This window comes from Antechinus flavipes, chromosome 4, assembly GCF_016432865.1.
Source record: "Antechinus flavipes isolate AdamAnt ecotype Samford, QLD, Australia chromosome 4, AdamAnt_v2, whole genome shotgun sequence".
In the NCBI taxonomy this organism is placed as follows: domain Eukaryota; kingdom Metazoa; phylum Chordata; class Mammalia; order Dasyuromorphia; family Dasyuridae; genus Antechinus; species Antechinus flavipes.
The window spans coordinates 394,244,554-394,254,509 of NC_067401.1; the positions used below are offsets into that span (position 1 = coordinate 394,244,554).

At 35.8% G+C, this 9,956-nt stretch overlaps 1 pseudogene; it reads right to left on the minus strand.

Moving 5' to 3' along the window:
• Positions 1–302: 302 nt before the first annotated feature.
• Positions 303–2,923, minus strand: LOC127561593 (transmembrane protein 9B-like; annotated as a pseudogene).
• Positions 2,924–9,956: the final 7,033 nt, after the last annotated feature.

Here is a 9,956-nt window from a genome sequence, read left to right on the forward strand (position 1 = left end):
GGTTGCCAGAGAGAAAGGATTTCATGATAATCCATAGGTAAATTTAGCTTCATCAGGAAAAGCCAACAAGAACTGTTTGTGCCTTTTTTAGCTTTTGAGAAATGCACTTTTAATTTTTTCCAGTTAATACTTTTTAAATTTTTTAAATTAAAAAACCTCCTCCCCACTTCCAGTTTTGAACCATCCAACAAGTTTGTTGAAATTTCTCAGCAATGGTTTAAAAAATCAGAAAGATGTAAGCAGTTCCCCCCCCCCCCTCCACAGCCTACTTTCCTTCCAGTCACCTTGGCATTGAATCCTGATTAACTGAGGACCATGTGATGGTCTAATGCTTGTTCTTTAAGTTGAAGTGTCTAATGTTGCTGGGCATACTTCACTTTCTTAAGCATATTATGTTGGCTGCAGGATTGGGCTAGCACATCATGGGCATTTGCAAAGGTCTGGTCAAACTCAATATCATCCTCATGTTTTATCAACTGGGAATGTTCAAAGATATACCTCTTTAAGATAGGATAACAAATCAAAAGTATACCATGTACAAAACAAGCAAGTCCAGAATACACATATAGATTATAATTGTAAATTTGATGGTGAAATTCTTTCTTCATATTTGCATTCACAATGCAGACAGTAAGCTTCTATATCAGGTCCCAGGACTGGCATGGGTTCAGCAACACATAGGCAATGACAGTCTTTCTGAGTTGCATTCTTGTTAAAAATGTACCCAGAATATTATTTTTAAGGAGGACAAATGTATTTGCACCAGACATCCTCAGAATTCTGCCACAGTCACCAGTTGCACCAGCTACATCTGGGTTCACGCCAGAAAGGAATGTTGAACAGGAAGCAGAGCTACAAGAAGCTGCTCCTAGCCATTATCCTAGCTGCTGCTACTATCCTGGCCTAGTCACACTTAGCCTCGATGCTTTTCCCACTTCCTTCACTGACAATATCTCTTTTGCTTGGTTTTCAAAATCCCTTCTGAACTCTCTCATAGCTTGAGCCCAATTCTTATTTTTCTTGGTGGTTTTCAATATAGGAACATTGACTTTGTAATCATCTTCTGAGTGTGTGTTTTGATTTTCCTTGTCACCGTAGTAACTTTCAGTGGTCAGAAACTTTTTTGTCTGTTTGTTTTCCTAGGCTATTACTCGACTTTTAACTTTTTTTTTTTTTTTTAAAGAAGGGCTCTATTTCCAAAGTGGAGGAAGGACTGTCCCAAACTTCAGAGGTTTTGTGCAGCTGCTTTTAGAGATCCTTATTTTCTGTCTTGGAATTGTTAGGAATGTCTCCACCACACTTAGCTGTAAGATTACTAGAATAATATCTGACTTTGCTGATTCTAGGGCCGAGGTTGGGGTCAGGGTTGTGTTAGTATGACCTGTTCTGGGACCACAGGCAAGATTCCCACTCTCTTGTCACAAATCCTACTTGTTAACCTTCTAAGTCTTCCTAGGTGTTCCCCCAGTGGTCCCAAGTGGTCCAAAAGCCACCAGCACCACTGTCCATTCATTAGTTTGGCCTTGCTGATGCTGAGGCTATGCTGTAACAGGAGCTAGTGCTGGAGCTGGGGTTACACTGACATGGCCTGCACCAGGACTGCAAGCTGGACTCCCACCCTGGTGTTACAGATCTTTTCTTCTGACCTTCTAAGTTGCTTTGGGCTAGAAAATGTTTTAATCCATCTTTTTGGGTGTTCTGAAGCTTTAAAATTTATTTAGAGTCATTATTTAAAGGAATTTGGAGCAGTGAGGGAGAGAGGTTAGATAAATTCCCCCTTTTACTCTCCCCATTTTGGTCCCACCTCCTAAATATTTCAAATGATAAATTAATTCTTCTATGTTGGCAGTCTCTCCACTGTTGATCAATATTCCTCTATATTTTAAAAGATAGTTTATGGAGTTGCTGTGGCAAACAAACAACAACAAAAAACAACCAACCAAAGACATGTTCTTGGTCCAATATTCTCTTGATTAGTCTCCCTGGGCTTAGTAAGTCCTGGTAAGAATTAATTGGCACTCACATTTTATGTCTTTTCAGTTTGGAAGGACTTTCAAAATCCTCATTCCATTAGGGTATATATATATATATATATATATATAAAGAAAATAGGGCCTTTGTAATGATGAGATAAAAGCCTTATGTTGAACTTCACGTTGAGAGAAGTCCAGAAAAAGTGGCAAAAAACCCCACTTGGAATGTTATAGCCTAATCAACTAAAGATTTACTTCAAATACTATCTCCAAAAGTATTTGAGGAATATGGATTTCCAAAAGGAAATGGAAAAATGCCATGCTGCATGAGGGAAAAATCACTAATATAATGGGTCAATCCTTTGCTGTTATATTTAGTGTTTTGTAGTATTTATATGCTTGAAAAATAATATAAAAGTTATGAGAGAATAAAATATTTGCTATAGATGCAGAAATGTCAAAAATGAAATATAGTTACCTTGTCTTTTTTGGGAGGAATGATGTTTATTTACTTTTGGAACTTCCAATTTAAGAGTTTTCACTGAGATCAGTATCTGTCTGTCTATCTACTTGTCTAACTATCTATCATCTATTTAATCTAAATGAGAAGGGCATAGGGACTGGATTTATACTTCACTGGTATAGGCAGTTTCCTAACAAGGAAATTTTTTCTTCTAATGATGATTCTCACTTTCTCTGCAACTTCCTATAACCTGAAAGTTTAGGTAAAAACATGACATAGTATATGGAATCATCAGATTCCAACTCTTTCTCAAAATTTTTCCACTTTGTCTTCCCTATCCTCTCTAATTACATGTATCTGGTCCTCATATATAAAACTATGAATATGGTTGTCTATATACCATCTCGTACAAAACCTGAATGAAATTTTCAGAATTATATGAAGAAGGGTTATGTCCCAAGAATTCCATGATATCTCCATTGTCCATCTCTATAAAGAAAAAGAAAATTGCTGATACTGTGGCAATCATAATGGAAGATATTTTTAGTCATTGCTAGCAAGAGTCGTATGTGAGTCCTCCTTAATAGGTTGATCTTTTATCTGGAAGAGGGTCATCTACTTAAGAGTCAGTGCAGCTTAAGAAATAGCTGAGGAATTGTTGGTATAGTGTTTGTTTCTTGACAACTTCAGAAGAAATTTCAGGAACATAACAGAGTTCTATATACAATGATCATAGATCTGACCAAGGCCTTTGATATTATCAGTTATGAAGGCTTGTAGAAAATCATAATAAAATTTGATTGAATTGAAGTTCATCAGTATTGTATATAAGTTTTATGATGGAATGCTTTTATGAGTTTTGAAAAATGAATAATGCTCTTGTACTTTCCCAATTATCAATGAATTAAAGAAGGGCTATATGTTTGTTTACATGCTTTTTAGAATGATATTTTCAACAATATTGTCAGATGCCTTTAAGGAGGATGAAAATGGCATAAAGGTCAGCTATCACACTGATAGTAAATTATTTAACTTATAAAGTCAAGATTATCGATATTACAATGAAAGAATTTGTTTTAGTAGACAAATATGTTATGAAAATTTTATTTTGTCTTTCTTTTACCCCACAATGGAGTGGAAAGAGGGATAAGAAAGAAAGAAAACAGATCTCCACAAATGAAACAAAACAGGTGGAGGGTGCTAGAGATGTAAAATGATGGGTTCACTTTTAGATGAGATTACTCTATTATAAAATTGTTCATCTAAGCTTTAAAATGTCTAGCTTAGGATCACTTTTGTATGCTCTAGGAGAGTCACAAACTTACTTTTAGGCCAGTCCCGAGGCTTTCTCTCCCATATGTAAGCAGTTGCTATTTTTGTCAGTGTGGGAAAGGGTACCTGGGTCCTGGGCTCCCCATAGGCCATTCAAAACCTCTTCACTTGAAAAATACATATATAACTTAAAGATATTGCAATACTAATTATTCAAATTTGTTTTCCTGGTGATTCTTTGTTTCTCTTTGTTGCTTCTTCTCATTCCCTTTCTCTGTTGACTTTGTGTACCAATCTCTGACTCTCACTCTTGTTCTCTCTTGCTTTTTTACTTCAGGGTCAAGATTAAAGAAGCTTCGGATCCTCATTTGGAACTGTATGGGAATAGGAGGAATTTTCCATATTGCATATAATGACCAAGGACAGGTGGAGAAATCCAAAGGCTGAAAATAGGTTACCTCTTTGGAGTTGCCTGATGTATCTCACTTTGCCATTTTACTATGCAAATTAAGGAACTATGCTTGATTTTTTTCACTATTGCTTTTTTTCCCTCAGAATTTATGGAACATATTTTCATAGATTATTCATTTTATAGATCATATTTATTTTTAATAGCCATTGGCATATATATCACACATATTTTAACTCATGGGTCAGAAAACATTTAAATTAAAGATATACACTTCTATGCATACAATGTAACGAGTATATTTGCTCATCTCTTCAAATATTTCTGGAGGTCCTCTGGAAGGGCCTTGGTCTCAGCAGGATAGACAACACAAGAGAATGAACAAGAATAGAGTCCAAAGCCTTTATTTTCTCTTACACAGTCTGCATCTGTCATAGTATGACCAAATCTCTTCCAGCAGTCTGATAGTCTGACAGTCTCCCCATAGTATAAGAGTCAGGACAGCCACCATGAGGCTGGTCAAAGATGACCTTTCTGTGGCTGATTTTGTCCTCAGTATAAATACCCTTTTACAATTACATCAATTGTAGAACTATTACATCACCATGCTAAGAACTAAGTATATACAAACTACATAACCATTGTCTCATCAATTCTACTGAGTTAACACCTTTTTTCAAGTATACTTGTTTCAAGTATACTTCTCCAAAGTTCTACCCTCTACAGACATTTTTTCACTATTGCTTTTTTTCCCTCAGAATTTATGGACCATATTTTCATCCATCACTCATTTTATAGATCATATTTATTTATAACAGCCTTTGTCATATATATCGCACATATTTTAATTCATGTGTCAGAAAACATTTAAAATTAAAGATGTACATTTCCATACATACAATGCACCTGGAGTATATTTGTTCATATCTCCAAATCTTGAAAGGGACTTTAGACTTCTAGGTATGATCAATCAAGTCCTGTCCTTTAGATTTTCTTTTTTATTTTTTAAATAGTATTTTATTTTTCCCAATCACATGACAAGACAATTTTAGTATTAAAGTTTTCAAGATTTGAATTCCAAATTTTCTCCCTCTATTTCTTTTCTCTTCCTATGGTGGTAGGCAATTTGATTAAAGTTATATATGTGCTATCATCTAAAACACATTTCTATATCAATGACAGTTGTGAAAGAAAAAAATACATTAAAAACACAAAAAGGCAAATTTTAAAAAGTATGCTTCAATCTGAGTTCATCAGTTGTTTATCTGGATGTGAATGGCATTTTCCTTTATGAGTCTTTTGTACTTGTCTTGGATTACTATGCTGCTGAGAAGAGCTGAGTCATTTATAGTTGATCATTACACAATGTTCCTGATTATGTGTATTTTTTTTTCTTAATTCTGCTCACTTCATTTATAATCAGTTCATACAAGTCTTCATTTTTTCTGGAATCTTCATGTTCATCATTAGTTATTGCACAGCAGTGCTTCATTACCTTCATATATCACTGCTTGTTAAGCCATTACCCAATTGTTGGGCATCCCCTCAATTTCCAAGATTTCATCACCAGAAAAAGTGCTGTTATAAATAGTTTTTGAAAAATTCCTTTTCCCTTGTAAAATATTTCTTTGGGATATAGATCTAGTATTTCTGAGTCAAAGGCCCTTACCAGTTTGGTTGTCCTTTGTGCATAGTTCCAAATTACTCTCCAGATTAGTTGGATCCATTCACAACTCCACCAACAGTGGATTATTGTTCCAGTTTTCCTAATCATCTCCAACATTTATCATTTACCATTTTCTTGTTTTATCATATTAACAATACTGACAGGTATGGGGGGAAAAAACCTCATAATTTTTTTTGCATTTCTCTAACCAAAAATGCCTATAGATAATTTTGATTAGCTCATCTTAAAACTGCCAGTTTATATATTTTGACCATTTATCAATTGAAGAATGACTTGTACTCTTTATAAATTTGACTTACTTACAAAGAGATGTAAATATAATATCTGATTCAGTTTATTCAGTAGGTATGGTACAAAGAATTGCCACAGCCCAAATAAAATGTGTAGCCTCTAATATATTTCAACTTTTTAAGGAACTTCAGGAACAAGTGAGAAACCACCCAGCTCAGTATTACTTTATGTATGGCACCTCTCATACTGGTCTTCAAAGACCTATTTTTTAAATATAAACTCAAATCCAGATTTCCTTCTTACCATGTTAGCCAACACTCTCCAATTTCATGCCACTCATGAATATCATTCTAAATATCATCAGGGTGCATGAACTTCATGTCTGCAGTTTAGAATAACAAAAGAGGAAATTAGGAGCATAGTAAAAGCCTATACAGCATGTCTCTCTTTCCCCACTCCTATGCTCCCTCCAGAGAAATTTAGCAGATGCATGTGACCCATTATAAATTTTTTAGCTGTCTGTCTTTTATCCCTGTTGTCATGGACACCTTCTCAGGATGTACTTTTGCAGTACTAGCAGCAAAAGAGATAGCCCAAAAAAAATGGACCAAGTGGTCACTGAATTCCTTACACAGGACTTTGCAATTATGGGCATGCCACAAGCAATAAAAATAGATGATGCACCTGTGTATACTTCTAAACATTTTGCACATTTTTGAGCATGGTATCAGATTTTTACACACCATTGGCATACCCTTTAATCATCAAGGAAAGGCAATAATAGAGAGAAGGAAGAGAGATATCAAGATGCTCCTCCAAAAACAAAAGAGAGGGGGAGACACAGGTCACCCTAGAGAATTTCTAAATATAACCTTTATACTATTCTTTTTTTTTTTTTTTTGATGAAGATGCACTGGCTCTGGCAGACAGGTTTCAGAATGCACTGGAAGGATAGTGTTCAATGTCAGCAGCTCCAGTATTCTTAGATAATTGCTAGGTGATGTGGAAAGATCTGAAGAATGGTGAATGAAAGGGACCACATAGATTAACTGCTCAGGGAAGAGGGCTTGCTTGTCTCTAGAGATAAGAAGGAATCCGATGGGTGCTGACACACTGTATCTTCTTTATCCATCAAGGAGAGATAGAAAAAGGGAAGACGAAGAAGAGGACCCAGGAAACACTGGGTTATCCCATTTCTGACCACATCTACCACTGAAAGGCCATGGCAGTTAGCCCTATGTGTATGGCAGTTGACTAATGAATATTACCTTGACCATGAAAATAATGCAGGACTTCAAACTGATGCAGGATCTCAAAACCTGGAGGAATCATTGGATTCCCTGACACATGAAGGGATGGACAATAGATTGGTTTTGGACTATCTCTCATTTGCTGAAGGAAGTGTTATGTGTGCTGGTGAATTAATAGATATTTTCTATACCTTCCTTCTGGGATTCGTGGGAGTCTTTTAGATATCTTGTTTATTCATATTGCATGTTATATTATTACTTGACTGTGTGTGTCCTTCCATGCTAACAGATAAAACCTAGTTTTGGGGATAAAACAAGTTTTATGGATTTAACTGCTGATGTATATCTCCTTTAATTAAAACAACAAAAAAGTGAGAGATGTAGAGGGCTGCAGATAGTGGAGAACCCTGGGAGAGGTAGAAGACCCTTTAGTGTAATAAAAGGAATCCTGCTGATATGTCTGGTTTGGCTTCCCATATCCCCTAGGGGGATCTCAGCCTTTCTGAGAAGTCAAGGGGCATGACAATCTGTGTTGTAATTAAAGCATAGTTATACTAAAGTGGCAAGAAGACATTTGCACACAATAGCAAGTTATTTATGTGGTCCCGCATGTACAGTGTCCTATAGTTAGTTCATACACAATAGGTTATAGTTACATAAGTATATTAGGATATAAAAGTCTGAGAATATTTTAAATAAATGGAGTCCTGTTTGACCATCTTCATGATTTCCACTCCTTCACTCCTCTCCCATAATTAGGATTTAGGCTGATATTGAAATCCTCTAAGAAGCAAGTCTGGATAATTCCTTTCTTATACTTTTTTTAATTAGGTCTATTTTATCTTTCGCTTTGTCTGAGATCAGGATTGCTCAGCTAAAGCATAGTAGATATTTACCCAATGCTTTACCTTTTTTCTGTGTCTCTCTGCTTCAAGTATGTTTCTTGCAAATATCATACTGAAGGATTCTGGTTTTTATTCACTCTGCTATCTGATTCTGTTATATGGGAGAGTTCATCCCATTCACATTCATAGTTTTAATTATATCTGTTTATTTCTATACATCCTATTTTTCCTTCTCTTTATCTCCTCTCTTCTTTCATCATTTCCTTCCTCACTCATGTTTTACTTCTGTTTCTCAACTACCTCCCCTAATCTGCCCTCCATTCTGTCAGTATTCCCCTCCCTCCACTTTTATTTAATCTTCTCTCCTCCTACTTTCCTGATGGGTGAGAAGGGTTCATATGTCCAACTGGTTGTATATATTATTCCCTCTTTGAGCCAATACTGAATAGAAAAAAGTTCAAATGATGCCCATTACCTACTCTCCCATATTTCTCTCCACTATAATAGACATTTTGTGCCTCTTCATGTGAAATAGTTTAATGTATTACACTTCTCTCTATCTCTCTTCTGTACCAGGCATACTCCACTTTTTCATTATTTAATTATTTTTATGTCGTTCCCTCATATTTACTTTATATCCATGCCCTCTAAGTATTTTCCTTCCAGGTTTACTATTAGTGATACAATATCATCTTCCCATTTAGGGATATAAGCAGTTCAGCTCCATTGAATCCCTTATGTTTTCATTTCCATTTTTATTCTATGTTGTCTCTTGTGTCAAAATTGGACATCAAAATTTTTGTTCACTTCTGGTCTTCTCCTGAACAAATCTCAAAATCCTTCTGTTTCATTGAATGACAATTTTTCCTGCTTGAATTATTATGCTCAATTTTGCAGGCTAGGTGATTTTTGGTTATATTCCTACCTTTTTTACCTTCTTCAGTATTATGTCCCATGGCCTCTGATTCTTTAATGTTCCATTTATCCTATGTATTTTTGAATATGGTTCCCCAATAATGAATTTTCTTTTCTTTCTGGGTGTGAAGTCTGGGTTAGCTCCCTGGAAGCCTCAGAATCAGCCGAAGTCAGGATAAGCAAAAGTCCTTGGACTTTAGGGGGAGAAGTGAAAGGGATTGACAAAACTGCCACACACTCTGGACTGACTTCTCTTCTCCTCGTCTTTCTCCAAAGTTACTCTGGCTTGTCTTACTCCACCGCCTAATCCCACCTATGATTATCTGTATATATCAAAAGATTGAGCCAACACGGAACAGTGAGAAGGACCATTTTTCCAAGCATACTAATAGAGTATTGTCCAATAGGTAATTAGCCTTAAGTGCTTGATTGTCTGATTCCAGTGCATCTATTCAGAGTTTCAGCCCTTTATATCTGAGTACTTACAATATTTTTTCATTGACCTGATTGTATTAAAATTTTGCTATAATATTCCTTGGAGTTTTTATTTAAAGATCTCTTTCTGAGGAGAACAGTGAATTCTTTCGAAGTCTATTTTGCCTTTGGTTCCAGAATATTAGGGAAGTTTTTCTTGATCATTTCTTGAAAGATGTTATCCAAATCCTCCTTTGGATTATGACTTTCAGATAAACCAATGTTGGAATCCTTACTAACTGCTAAGTAATTAGAGTTGATCTAATCTTACAAGAAGATGTTTTGGGCAGAACCTGAAACAAGGTACTAAGTAGAACTACCCATAATCCCTCTCTCTGGAAGGAGCATAAATAGGCCAATGGGCCAGTCGAAGAGGCTCTGGAGAGGAAGACGCTACAAGTCGAGATTTCACCGGAATGACATGAAGACTGGAGCTG